At 35.9% G+C, this 15,103-nt stretch overlaps 1 protein-coding gene across 2 annotated transcripts in view; it reads right to left on the bottom strand.

Moving 5' to 3' along the window:
• LOC136033708 (compound eye opsin BCRH2-like) overlaps positions 1 to 13,836 on the bottom strand; it is a 54,759-nt gene extending 40,923 nt beyond the window's left edge. Inside the window, exon 1 of one of the 2 annotated variants that reach the window (XM_065714578.1) lies at positions 13,772 to 13,836. The gene's annotated coding sequence lies outside the window, so the exon portion shown is untranslated. Of the gene's footprint in view, positions 1 to 13,675 lie in introns of both variants that reach the window. The other variant, XM_065714579.1, reaches the window with a different exon arrangement.
• Between the last annotated feature and the right edge of the window lie 1,267 nt (positions 13,837 to 15,103).

Below are 15,103 nucleotides of genomic sequence, written 5' to 3'. Positions count from 1 at the left end.
AACATAATCCATTCTGTTCAAGTGATATGAACTAACTGCACGCCTATTAGCCAAAGAGCGCAATTACCTGGAGACCAATGGGGTAATTCCGCTATTTGCTATTAATCATTTATAAACTTTGAAATTAAGTTAGATTCATAATAAAAGTCTTAAGTTCTGTCAAATGCCCCATGCCCACCCCAAGATTTGGCCCAAATGGCGCCTCTGTTTATTAAAATGAATTATATTACAAATGTTTTCTTTCGTACTTATTACAAAATTGAAAATAAAATGAAAATTTCAGTGAAACCAGACCAGGATTTACCAATAGGTCCCCTGTGGCTTTTACTATTCCCAAAGAATTTTGGATTTTCAGAGATTTTTCAGAGGGCATTTCCTCTGAAAATCTTGCAAAAACGCAGTGGTAAAAACGCTTAAGCCAAGAAGCGTCAAAGCTGTATATCTGGCCCTGGGCGAAACAAAATCTTGAGCTGGTTAGCTTTCAGCAATTAATATCGTTGTATACCAAATATTCAGTATAATTTTATTAGTTCTTGCCAAGACTGTCAATTTATTTTGGAATAAGAATTATTTTGAAGTAGTGAATTATGAAAGCTTGGAACTTTGGCAATCAAAAATGAACAGAAAATTTAAAAAAAAAAACTTTCTGAAAAAAGACGTTTTCTAAACAAAAGCAAAGGCCATAAGAAACTTAAGATCAGAAGAAATAGAAACCTTCAATAACTCAAAAACAAACCGACCAGAAATTACTATTAAAGAATAAATTAAGAATAAAAAAAACAAACATAGCAAAAAAGATACAGCAGGTATGAATAAATAAATCTTAAAACGAGTAAAGCTTAAGTTGAAATAGTAAATCAAGCTTAAGACGAACAAAAATATTTTGCTATTGAAATATAAATCAAACCCAAAATGAAATTCAATTAAATAAATCATCATATCAAACAAACATAAAAAGGTACTAATATAAATGAGTAAATAAATCTGAAAACGACTGAAACTTAAACTGAATAGGCAGATCAAGCTTGAAACGAGCAAAAATCTCTACAAACAAGAGTTTGGGTTTTACCTCCTTCTCTCACTGTAAAAGTACAAAAAAAAAACTACTGCGTCATTGGTGCTTTACTGAAAATGAATTATATTATAAATAAGTTGTTTTGTACAATTTCAAGAAAAAATTTGAACTAATAATTTTGAACTAATAATTGCCAATAATAAAATTTATTAATTTATTTAAAAATTTATTTAATAATAAATACTAATAATAAAAATTTTGAACTAATAATTTTTCAACTGTTGATGGTATTATATATGAAACACTCAGTTTGAATTTTTGGTACTTTGCAAGACAGTTCAAGACACATCTAGTTTTCAGTAAAGCGCCAATGACGCAGTAGGTTTTAGACTTTTACAATGAGAGAAGGAGGCAAAACCCAAACTCATTGTTGTAGAGATTTTTGTTTGTTTCAATATTCAATTTAAGTTTCACTCGTTTTAAGATTTATTCACTCATTTATAGTAGTACTTATAGTATTTTTGTTTGCTATGATTGTTTATTTAATTTCTGCTTGTTTTGGGTTTTCACTTATGCTCACAATAGCAAAATATTTTTGGTAATTTTAAACTAGATTTTCATATTCAAATTAAGCTTTATTCGTCTTAAGATTTATTCATTCATTTATGTTAGTAATAGTTGTATGTTTTTGTTTTGCTATGGTTGTTCATTTAATTTATGCTCGTTTTCAGTTTCATTTATTATTTAATAGTAATTTCTGGTCGGTTTGTTTTTGAGTTATCATATGTTTCTATTTCTTCTGATCTTAAGATTAATATGGCCTTCAGTTTTCTTTAGAGAACTTTTTTGGGAAGTTTTATTTAATCGATTTCAAAAATACAAAGTGCTTTCCTGGTTTTTATCACCTAAACAGTAATTTCAACATTTGAAATTTAGAAATCTGGTGACGATTATCAACGGACTCAAGACCAATATCAAGCAACGCGATTATGGGTGCACTGACTGAGGTGTCTTCTAAATGTTGATCTATTTCATGAAAGTATAATACTTTTGTTTTGAGGTGATTCTAATGCCTTAGGAGAATTAACTTGTAAAATTGGTTTAATTCACTAATTTTTGAGCGAAACAATTTAAATATTTTTCAGAGATTGAAACGCAAAATAGAAGACTTTTCAATCCAATGACCAATAGGTTCAAAACTGCCAGAGGCTTTTCTCCAGGGTCCTCTTCCCTATCTGCTAAAATGACTTCTTTTTTTTCAATATAGGAGTTCTGATATCTTTTTCCTCAGTCGATGACACATAAACGAAAATGTATTTCATAAACTTAAATTCTATTGTACATTTTCATTGTACGTATTCTTTACACCCGCATAATTGTCAGCAATGTTTCAAATTTTATTTGATTCTTACGCTAATTCTAAGAAGAGTTGAGAGAACTGACCTCAGAGTCACCATTCTCTTTTTTCACTGGCCTCAGGAGAAAGGACTTTAAAAAATGGGAGAATTAACGAAGGACTCAGAAGACAGGGGACAAAAAACATAACTATGGTTGTCCAAAAATGTGTTCATCAACCGTGGTTCATCAACAATCCTCTTCTCTTGTTCATCAAAGGTTTTATGGTACATTTTGTCGGTTAATGCGAGCAATAATAGTGCGAGTTGTTTTATTTTAGTGTGAGCTATGAGATTAGAAAGTTGGAAACTATAAAGCTCCCGTAGTAACTCCAGCTCTTGCATCCGTCTTCATTTAACCCTATCTTTCCCAAGAAATTGAAAAACCCTCTCCTTTTCATATGTTTTGAATTTGAGGAAAGTAGACGATCAACATATTCATTTTCTAAAACTGCTAAGTAAACAAAAACTCCATAAAAAAAAATCTACTCCGTTGTGCAGCATAGCTTCTGCAATAGTTATGAACTTATGGTGGCTGCTTTATAACTACCAAAAGTTTTACAAGAGAAGTTTGTGTATTACTACGTTTAGGATCTACAAGTAATCAGTTAGAACTTTCAAATTTTATTAGAATTTAACTGAAATAAGGTATTTAAACTGTTGTTGCGGCTGTCATGTTGACCAGTGTAGTTGATAAAAATTGTAGATCTACACCCTACAGAACACTGATCCACACAATTAGTATCAAGGCAACGCTGCGATTGGGCTAATCTGCTTCATTCTTAATGTACAATCTTTCCTGGGCATTTAAAAACGTGAAAAAAGGAAAATGGTAACATAAATCTACTGGTTAGATCCACAAATAGTATTATAACTGCAATGAAAAGGTTATTCATTCATAATATATTTGACGGGAATGGTTTTCGGAATGGGATTAGCCGAATATCTTCTACCCTTTCCTCAACAACGGGAATAGTAGGAGTCAAAGCACCATCTTCATCAGCCACATGTAATGTTCTTGGGAAAAAATGGTAAAGAGATTGTAGACAGTTTCGTTTCATCAGATACCCGTCAATATATATTGCTTTCTCTTTTTAAATATTACCGAGTCAGATCGAGTCAAATACTGGCAATAAAGCTGATGGAGCTGTCAACCTGATCAAATCTGATCAACAAATCTGGGATCAACCTGATCCCAATAAGTATGACATAAAACTTTCCTGAGACTCAAGCAAAGGGATGGAATGACTGAAAGAATGACAATTCTTGGCTAAGGACGTAAGGGATATCTTGAAAGTGTAGGATCTAGGCCTTGACAGATATATACATGATCTTTGAAGGGGAGAAATTTCATTACTGTGCAGCACCTCGAATTTGTTATTAAAGCGTACAACAAAAATCGAAAGGACTGCCAAGAGCAAGATATTAAACACATAAGAAAATTTTTTAGAATTTAGAGGGGAACAGGTCCCCTGTGACCCCCTCTAAATACACTACTCTAGGTAACCCCCATCATTTCTTGGTTAGGTCTGGGCATGATTTGAAAAACAATCAGAAATTAAATTAAAAAGCAATATTTCTAACTGAAAATAAGGAATAACATCAAAACTTATAAATAATGAAATTTTTCCGTGTATGAGGGGGGCTTCCCCCTCCTAAACCCGTTGCTCTTTTCATTAAATTTTAACTCTTCGTCCCAATTTCTGAAGAACCACTATTGAAGCAGAAGGGCCGCTCAATTGTTGTCAAAAAGAAAGTTGTTTTAAGCACTAAAAAACATAAGCGTAAAAAGAAAGGGGTTTAGGAAGGGACAGCCGCCTTATATACGGAATGATTTCCATTTGTTTTAATTTTTGATGTTGCTCCTTACTTCAGCTGAAAAAAGAAGTTCTTTTAATTTGGTCAAAACTAGATTGAGAGCTTCTGGTGTTGGAGAAGTGAACGGCTTCATTTTGATACATAGTCTGTACGACTATTGCAGGTTTTTCTGTATTTTGTTCCAAGCCTTGATATTCTCTCTTAATCCTGTAATGTAGGTGTAAACCTACCAATTTATAGCGGATATAGTCCATGTAGGAGCTTTTCTTGTTTCTCTAGAAAGTGGACTCAAAGTCATCACGTATGACAGCATAGATTAGGGACAAACCCATGCTTAAACAGGATTTACCAATTAAGAAAAGGCCGCAAATAGGGGGCTATCATGTCAAGGCCGCATCCAGAGGGATTAGGAGGTTTGACAACCCCCCTCCCGAAATGTTTGTTTGACACGTTAAAGCGTAATAGAAATGCACTTAAACACATTTTTGGTGTTTTTTTTTTAAGTTTTGAAACCACTTTCCCCAAAAAAATATCCCCACCCCAGAAAACAATTTGGATACGGCCTTGCATCCCATCTACGTGGGACTGGCCTTCCATCTTCAACTTTTTTTTTACATTTCATTGCTAATATTTGAATTGAAATTGCTCAAGTTTTTAACAGTTTATGTCTCTAGTCCTTCACCAATTGCAACGGCATGCGAGCATTACTTTTTAAATAAAGTCGATTGTTGAAGCCCTACTAGGACTACAGTTTCAGTTTTAAACCATTAATGTGTAACCTATTAGCTTTACTCGAAATTCTGGAAGCCTGTGAATATGTAAAATGCATTCTTTGATACTAAAAGAAATTATGCTTGAGTAATTAGCATTTATATGGTTTTAAAAATTTAGTCAACTTATTAACAGTACATTTACACAAGTTAGAAATTATAATACTTTAATCATAGTTAAAAGGAAGATGAAAAACTATTTTATAAATTTCGAAAACGCTGTTAAGTTCAAAGACTAAATAAATTACTTGACAAGCAGCGCGGCCTGCCGTTCTTACTTCATTCTGTTTCTCTAATAGCAGTGTGTGAATAATAGTGTAGGAAGTTAAAGGAAGATGTGACTTTGACGCCCTCTCCCTAACTTTTGATGTTTTTAGGATTCTCCCTATAAATGCAAACATTTGCCTCACGATGAATTTATTCATTACTGCTGAAGCCCCTCCAACCCCTCTTGCTAAGAACGATAGAATGACTGCCCAAGATAATGAAGAAAACAAGGTAATTCACGGCCAGTGAGAAAAGAAACAAAATCCAAATATTGGCTCTGCTCAGCTCTGTCCTTAGAGACTCAGCTGTCCTCAGCGTAAAAAGAAGAATAAAAGTAGATATCATGAGGTCATGAGGTCCTTCTAAATATCAAAATTAGTTGATATCTGATCACCCACACGTAGGTTACCGTATAAATTCTTCACTTTTTTTAATTTTCTCTCCCTTCAGTTCCCCAGATGGTCAAACTGGGAAAAACGACTTTATAAAGTCAATTTGTGCAGCTGCCTGACACGCCTACAAATGTTCATCGTCATAGCACGTTCAGAAGCACCAAACTCGCCAAAGCACTAAACCCCACCCCAAACTCCCCCAAACAAAGCGGATCCAGTACGGTTACATCAATCACATATCTACGACATTTTCTTATTCTACCCACCAAGTTTAATCCTGATTTTTCCACTCTGACCGTCTTCCAAGATTTCTGGTTTCCCCCTCCAACTCCACCCAATGTCAACAGATCTGTTCGGGTTTTGAAATAAAAGCTCTAAGACATGAGTTGCTTCTAAATATCAAATTTCGTTAAGATCCGGTCACCTGTTCTTAAGTTAAAATCCCTCAATTTCTCTAATTTTTGCGAATTAACACCCCCCAGCTCCCCCAAAGAGAACTGATCCGTTCCAGTTATGTCAATCACGCATCTATAACATGTGTTTATTCTTCTCACCAAGTTTCATCCTGATGTCTATGAAATATAAAATATGATTGAAATATGAAATTTCAAGGTCCGATCACTCCTTCGTCAGTTAAAAATACCTCATTATTCCTAATTTTTCATAATTAACCCCCCCCCCCCCCCGAAAAAAAATCTCCCAAATAGATTGGATCCGTTCCGGTTATGTCAATGACGTATCTAGGACTTCCGCTTATTTTTCCTGCCAAGATTCATCGCGATCCCTCCACTCTAAGCGTTCTCCAAGATTTTAGGTCCGCCTCGGCTCCCCCCAATGTAACAAGCTGGTTGGGATATGTAATAAATAAATAAGAGGTCTGAGACACAATATCCTTCGAAATATCAAATTTCGTTAAGATCCGATCGCTCCTTCGTAAGTTAAAAATACATAATTGTTTTCAAATTTTTCAGAGTTAAGTTCCCCCCCTCAGCTCCCCCAAGGAGAGCGGGTCAGTTCCAGATATGTCAATCACGTATCTGGTACATGTGATTATTTTTTCCGCCGGGTTTCATCCTGATCCCTGCACTCTAAGCGTTTTCAAAGATTTTAGCTCCTCCTCCCCCCAACTCCTCGCAATGTCACCGAATTCGGTCGGAATTTAAAATAAGAGCTCTGAGACACGATATCATTCCAAACATAAAATTTCATTAAGATCCGATCACCTGTTCGTAAGTTAAAATATCTCATTTTTTCTAATTTTTTTGTCGATTTAACCTCCCCCCAATCCCTCCCTCCCAGAAGGTCAAATCGGGAAAACGATAATTTCCAATTTAATCTGGTCTGGTTCCTGATGCGCCTGCCCAATTTCATCGTCCTAGCTTACCTGGAACTCTGGAAGTGCCTAAACTAGCAAAACCGGGACTGACAGACCAACACACCGACTGACAGAATTTGTGATCGCCATATGTCACTTGGTAGATAACAAGTGCCATACAAATTATATTTATCATTTTCAACTTTTCAGTCTTCTCTGAGACAAAACTTGGTCTTGTCTAAACTCTGAGCCAAGGTTACCACGGTCAAAAGCAAGTGTTACTACCGTTGCGCTTACAAGGGCTGTATGCTAGTGTTTGTTTTGCTATTTTTAATGCACCCAATCACCTGTTTCTATTCTTTTATTTATGCAAAGGGAGCATATAAAGGAATATTGTTGATGCTATATTACTGAATCGTCACCAGAAGTGCGTATGCCGCTGAAATTCTAAAGCAATTGAACATTCAGGAGTAAAACAAGCTTACAAAATTAACAAATTTATGTGGCAAACACACAATAAAGCGGTAAAAATTCGGCGAGAGTAAAACGACGTAAAATAAAAGAGAATTGTCACTATTTATCAAGTAATGGTGAGAGGCGACTCTTTTATTTTTGTTTTTATCTCTTCCCCTTTTTTAATGTTCCTTGAACTTTTATTTATTTATTTATGTTTTCTTTTTTACTAAGAACGGCCGAGGAGAGGTCGCGCCTAAAATGTTTACAGTTTCTTTTACTTGCGGGGGATTACCTCCTTTAATTTGTTGTCCTATATTTTCTTGTTTTACAATGAATTTTTTATTTAGTTACGATTCAAATCTTTCTGTATGTGCCTGAGTACATAGATGCTATTTGGGATCGAACCGTTTTTGAATCATTCCCTTTTGCAACCCCAAAGATTTTTCTAATACGTTTAAAATGGGAGTTTTCTAATGGAGTGAAAATAAGAGTATTTCTATTTTTTACTCCCTTGGGGAAATGACCTCATCTTGTCTGAATTCAAGAATAATTGCTCATCATCCACTAAAAACAAAATTGACGCTAACTACTTTCTTTCAGGCCATTTCGCTCTCTTCTTTTCGCTTGTCATCTTATTAAACAGGTATTTCATATGAATTCATTGTAGGGACCCTTTTTCATGAACCCTTTTTCAATATATCCATCACATAATAAAATTTGGCCATGCGAAGTGCCAAAAGAGTCCTTATTTTGGCACTTGGTATTAACCAAGTGACATATAGCAATCGCAAATTCGGTCGGTCTGTCGGTCCCGGTTTTGCTACTTTAGGCACTTCCAGGTAGGCTAGGACGATGAAATTTGGCAGGCATATCAGGGATCTGACCATATTAAATTAGAAATAGTCGTTTTCCCGATTTGACCATCTGGGAGGGGTAGTGGGGGGCCCGTTAATTCGGAAAAAAATAGACAAATTGAAGTATTTTTAACTTACGAACGGTTGATCAGACCTTAATGAAATTTGATGTTTGGAAAAATATCGTGTCTCAGAGCTGTTATTTTAAATTCCGACCAGATCTGGTGACACTGGGGGGGAGTTAGGAGGGGGGACCTAAAATCTTGGAAAACACTTAAGAGTGGAGGGAACGGGATGAAACTTGGTGGGAAAAATAAGCACAAGTCCTAGATACATGATTGACATAAACGGAACGGATCCGCTCTCTTTGGGGTAGTTGGGGATGGGGGAGGGGGTTTGTGTCAATTCTGAAAATTAGAAAAAAATAGGTATTTTTAACTTACGAACGGGTGAACGGATCTCAATGAAATTTGATATTTAGAAGGATATCGTTTCTCAGAACTCTTATTTTAAATCTCGAAGAGATCTGGTGACATTGGGGGGGAGTTGGGAGGGGGAAACCTAAAACTTGGAAAACACTTTGAGCGGAGGGATCGGGATGAAACTTGGTGGAAAAAAATAAGCACAAGTCCTACATACATGATTGACATAACCGGAATGGATCCGCTCTCTATGGGGTAGTTGGGGGGGGGGCTAACTCTAAAAAATTAGGCATTTTAACTTACGAACGTATGATCGAATCTTAATGAAATTTGATATTTAGAAGCATATCGTGTCTCAAAGCTCTTATTTTGAGTCCCAACTGGATCTGGTGACATTGGAGGGGGGAGTTTGGGAAGGGGGAACCTTAAATTATGGAAAACGCTTAGATTGGAGGGATCGGGATGAAACTGGTGGGAAAAATAGGTAGTAGTCTTAGATAACTGATTTACATATTTGGAACGGATCCGCTCTATAGGGGAGGGGGGGTTTAATTCTGAAAAATTAGAAAAAATGAAGTATTTTTAACTTACGAAAGAGTGAGAGGCTCTTCATGAAACTCCATATTTAGAAGGACCTCGTGACTTAGATCTCTCATTTTAAATCTCAACCGGATCAAGCGTAATTGGGGAGGGGGCAGTTGAGGGGGACAGGAAATCTTAGAAAATACTTAAAGCGGTGAAATCAGGATGAAACTGGATGGGAAGAATAAGAGCCTGTCTAAGACACGTGACTGACAAAATCGGACCGGATCTGCTCTCTTTGGTGGAGTTGGGGGAGGGGGTAATTTGAAATCTGAGGTATTTTTAATTACAAAAGGGTTACCAGATCTTAATGAAATTTGATATTTAGAAGGGTCTTAAATTCCGACCAGATCCTTTAATATTGGGGGAGTTGGAGGGGGACACCAGAATTCTTGGAAAACGCAAAAATTGGATATTTTTATTTTACGAATAGGTGATCGGATCTTAATAAAATTTGAAATTTAGAAAGAATTCATGTCTCAGAGCTCTTATTTCAAATCCCGACCAGATCTTTTGACATTGGGCGGAGCTGGAGGGGGAAATATTGGAAAATACTTGGAATGGAGGAATCGGGATGAAGCTTGGTGGATAGAATAAGCAAATGTCCTTGATACGTGATTGACGGAACCGTACTGGATTCGCTCTCTTTGGGGGAGTTGGGGGGAGGGGTTCAGTGATTTGGCGAGTTTGGTGCTTCTGGACGTGCTAGGACGATGAAAATTGGTAGGCGTGTCAGGGAGATGCAAAAATTGACTTGATAAAGTCATTTTCCCAGATTCGACCATCTGGGGGGGGGGGTCTAAAGGGAGAACAAAAATTATAAAAATTAGGTATTTATAACATACGAGTGGGTGATCGGATCTTAACGAATTTTGATATTTAGAAGGACATCGTGACTCAGAGCTCTTATTTTAAATCCTGACCGGCATTAAGCCTCTTTCCAATCAATCATCCTTTCCAATCAATCTATTGATTCATAGAATTTTGCTAGAGCTTATACCATATGACCTCTTGGCTCTTAGCTCTTCTTGCCTCGACACAAATGCCATATGAGCTCTTAGCTCTTGTTCTTCTTGGTTTAGCCCCCTTTTCTACCGCCATTTACCCGTGCCATTTAACCAAATACTTGGAAAATTATAGGTTTTATGACCATCTTAGTTATCTCACTATCTGCCTTAGTTCTTCTGCCCTAAGAATGATGCATGGAAGGATGATGGATAAACTTATCTATCAAACAGTTCGTGGTAACGAACTGTAGTAAGGAGCGACCCGGCTCAATAGTAAACGAAACTCTAAAAACGGAATTTTGATGCTAAAATATACATCAAAAGAATTGAATTTTCATGCTGATTTTAAATATACAAGTTTCATCAAATTTAGTCTTTGTCTACAAAAGTTACAAGCCTGAGAAAATTAACCTTATTTTAGAAAATAGGGAGAAACATCGCCTAAAGGCATAGAATCTTAACGAAATCACACAATCGCATTCAGCGTATCAGAGAACCCTATAGAAAAATTTCAAATTCCAATCTACAAAAATGTGGAATTTCGTATTTTTTGCCAGAAGACAGATCACGGGTGCGTGTTTATTTTTTTTTCAGGGGTCATCGTTTCAGGAGGGGACTATGTGGGATGATCTTTCCTTGGAGGAATATGTCATGGAGGAAGAGAGATTCAATGAAAAGGGTGCGGGATTTTCTAGCATTACTATAAAAAAACAATGAAAAAATAAACATGAAAAAGTTTTTTTCAAATGAAAGTAAGAAGTAGCTTACTTAGACTTAGGTCCTCCCACGCCTGAGGGCCCATTAGGCAGCAACATTGGTTCGCCACAACGACCTGCTCTGAGTCCTCGACCAAGGAGTAGCATTAAAACTTAAACGAACAGAGATTTTACGCATATGAGGGGTTCTAAAAATACTTTAGCATAAAGAGCGAGGTATTTAGGAGGAGGTATACACTTCGCTCTTTATGCTAAAGTATTTTTAATAATTTCAACTATTTATTCTACGGCCTTTCTGATTCAGGGGTCATTCTTAAAGAATTGGGATAAAATTTGAACTTGGAACTAAAAGCTTGGCTTCATAGCTTCAGATGCTCCTCGCCAACAGACTATAGAACTCCACTTTAACTACACAGTAGGCTCTGGTTCACTTCTAAGCGCAAACTATCTTTTTGGCCCCGGGCAAGAATTATACGTAGCTCTCCATACTGTCAGGTCACATTTTTGAATTTGGCTTGAAGTCCACACTCGCTGTAAAAACTGCGAATGTTAGTTCCTTAGCACTTTTCAAAGGAAAGCTGAAATCGGAAGAGTTGTAAAAAGAAAGAAACAGAGTAAGACTAAAGCGCTCTCGCAATAGAACTAATAATGCATCGTCTTCTGAAGACGCATAGACTTAATTTGAGGATCCTTCACGCAAGCTATTCGTAGTTTAAACAGAAAAAAAAACCGTTTAAACGTCCTGAAACTGCAGCACTGATATTCAATGCAGTTTTCCACCAATTCCTATTTTCATTTGAAACTGACACGTATCTTCAAGAAGGAGGATTCTTCAAGACGTATCTTCAAGACGTATCTTCAAGAAACAATTCACACAGTTTTTGTGAAGTTTCAAAACAATATTGGATTTTGAGCCTTATGGTGCCTTAAGAGTAAAATAATTTATTCTTTACGTTACATTATGTATTCCTGCGAAGAATATTTTGTCATGCAACTTAGGCAGCGGTGCCTAGACGAGAGCTCTGCATGGAATTTTTTTTTTTTAATGAAAAAAATTGTAATTCTTATAGAAAAGTATAGACCCATATTAAAACCTAAGACGAGGGGAAATAAAGTCCTATAATAATTCAAACTTAAAACTAGCAGAAATCAATGTTAATACATAAGTGAGACCAACATGGAAAAGAAATTAAACTAAATAATTCCATCTAAGATAAAGATAACAGTTGCTACTATAGACAAATAAATGAATGCTAAAACGAACAAAAATGAGATGAATAATTCATTCAAACTTAATACGAATGGGAATCAACTCAAGATTAAGTAGGGCCACCACCCTCTAAACCTTCAAAAGGTCACAGCGTCATTTGCTCTTTTCTTCTTGCTCTTTTCAACCTGAAATCTGAAACCATGTGCATTTTGAGCACTGTGATTGTTATTCCTTGTAACATCAACAACAAAACAGTTCCACAAGTCCAATAAAGATCCAAAAATAAGAAATGTGTTATCCTCTCCCTTCCCCCACCCTCTAAAGGACTTGAGTGTCATTTACATAGCGTCTTTGAATTAGGTCAACTTCCTCAAAGTATTCCCTGGGAGTTTCAATTTATATAAAATTATCTTTTCATAAGAGATATGTTCTCTTGGCAACTTGAATGCATATAAGCCTTTTGATTTTGTTCAGCATTCCAAACAACAGTCCCTAAAAGATTCAATTTGATGCACTTAACCGCTCGTGGTACATTGTAGATACTCCCTTTGGACAACCTGGATGTGTATAACGTCTTTCCATTTTGTTCAATATCCCCCCTGACATTCCCTGAAGGTTTCTGATAAATACCCTTCGCCATTCATGAGCGTACTGAACAAGCCCCGCTCCTCTTTTCATCGTTAGATAAACATATACTTGAACTATTGTCAATTTGTACTATTTACAGTCCTTTACTTAGGACCTGTGGGGAAGTCATGTCATCTCTGGATATAATTTATTCAGACTTTCGACTATTTTGAACCAAATAGCAATCTCAAAACTTCAATTGGATATCTTTGGAGGTAAAAGAGGAGTAGTAGAAAAGGGCAAAGAAGGGAGCTGGTTGCCCTCCAGTCACTTTTGGCTTTGAAAAGGAAACCATCAACCTGAAATATTAGGAATTAACTGGGAGGAGAGGAGGTAGCAGAAAAGGCCAGGGTAGGTGGCTGGTTTCCAACTAGCCACTTCTGACTCGAAGAGGTCACCAGATATTTTAATTTCTGATTGAAACAGCCCCCTCTGAAGTTTCTACAATCATCTCTTGCATATGAAATGGCTCTAGCAAAAAAAAATGTTTGTAATAAAATAGCTAAAAATGAATAAATAATAAATTGAAGAATTTTGACTCTTCACAGAAGGCAGCACTAGAGCATTGCCTCTGATTTCACGTTTTTACCAGGTTATGTTACATTATTGAAAGTAGTAGTAATAAAACAGAATTTGTAAATGAGCAAATAATAAATTTTGAAAATCATTAAGCTTTTCTTCGCATAGAAAATTACGTACGTAGCTAGAAAGATAGTAAAAAAAAACCATCTAAATATAGTTTTTATACAATAGCCTAATTAGATTATTATTTTGGAAACTATGCTATATTTGTGCTTTTACTTTTAGACGGTCATTTAGTTCACACTTACAATCACTCGTTCTTCTAGAAAAGATGATGGCGAAATTTTAATCCTGTTCAGCAATCTCAAGTACTGAAGAACAAAATAAAATCAAATATAAGTTACCCGATAATAGTATTAGAAAGATAGGTACTACCAAGTTCAGACAAAACTGACCCTTCATTTTCGAATTATTTACTTTTTATTCCTAATATCCATAATTGAATTTAAATTGCTAGTTTCTAACAAACTGTATAGTGCTTCGCTAATTATTTTAGTTTATGAGAACTCTTTTTTTCTAATTTTGTCGATTGTTGAAGCCATATCCAGAAGATAATTCCAAGAACATCGTATTACCGTTACGAGAAATTCACGAAGCCAATAAATTTTCTTAAATGTCCCTTTAAGGCTGAAAAGGATTACAACTCAGTAGTAAACAACTTTTCTAAGTAATATGGTCAACGAATTGTCAAAAAAAAAGAAGAAAGCGTACCCACCAGACATACTACAAACTCCAAATTAGAACTTGACAAATAGTGCTATTCTTGAGTATCAAAACTATCAAAGACCAAACCAAATAAAAATATCCCTGGAATATTAATTTCACAGAACCAGCTCCACTATTTTTCCATTCCATGATTATTGACGGTTTTGCAAAGAACATACCTTCAAAATCAACTCTCCATTTATTAAGTTGAGCACCAAATTTAGAAAAAATTGTAATTAATTAATACCGAGGATGCAGTTAATAATGAGTTCCATCATATAGGAAAAACAATCTCTTTTCCTGTAAAAACAGGTGCTTGGCCCAGTTAAACACTACTATTGGGCTGTTTTGTTTCCATTTTTACAATCGGGTTAAACCATTCTTCTATCATTTATCATTACTTTCTATGATAGATACAGCGGTAGATCAGGATGAGGGAGGGGTTAAGCATATAACTTCCCCAGCTGTGCAGTTTTACATAAGTTTCTATACTTTTGTTGACTACCAAGGGGACAGCAACTCCCCTTCGGTACAAAAGGTCATCAAAACTATAGTCAGACTTCCCCCCTACAAATTTCCAAAGTCCTTGATCAACAAAAGAACACATGTAATGCTCATTGAAACTATTCCACAATTATAGCAATTATACCATGAGCAGGATTATACCAACAATTTTACCATGAGCAGGATGTTTCACCGGCATGTTTCAACATACCATATTTTTCAAAAAGTATGTTAAAAGTGAGTAGCTAAACGCAATCAAATTATTAAAGAGCAATAAGTCGCCAGGTAAAGATGGTCTCCCTCATGAGGTCCACAATGCCTCATCATACACTGTAGCGAATCAACTAAGAGGAACTCCTCAGTCTGATATGTGACAAAAAGACATTTCCATCTGATTGGAAGGTGTCAGCAATGATGACAAGAGTGACAGTCACAAATACCGAGGGACATCGCTCATGGCTATGGCT

This window comes from Artemia franciscana, chromosome 12 (assembly GCF_032884065.1).
Source record: "Artemia franciscana chromosome 12, ASM3288406v1, whole genome shotgun sequence".
Lineage (NCBI taxonomy): Eukaryota > Metazoa > Arthropoda > Branchiopoda > Anostraca > Artemiidae > Artemia > Artemia franciscana.
This window is presented reverse-complemented; position numbering and strand designations above follow the sequence as displayed.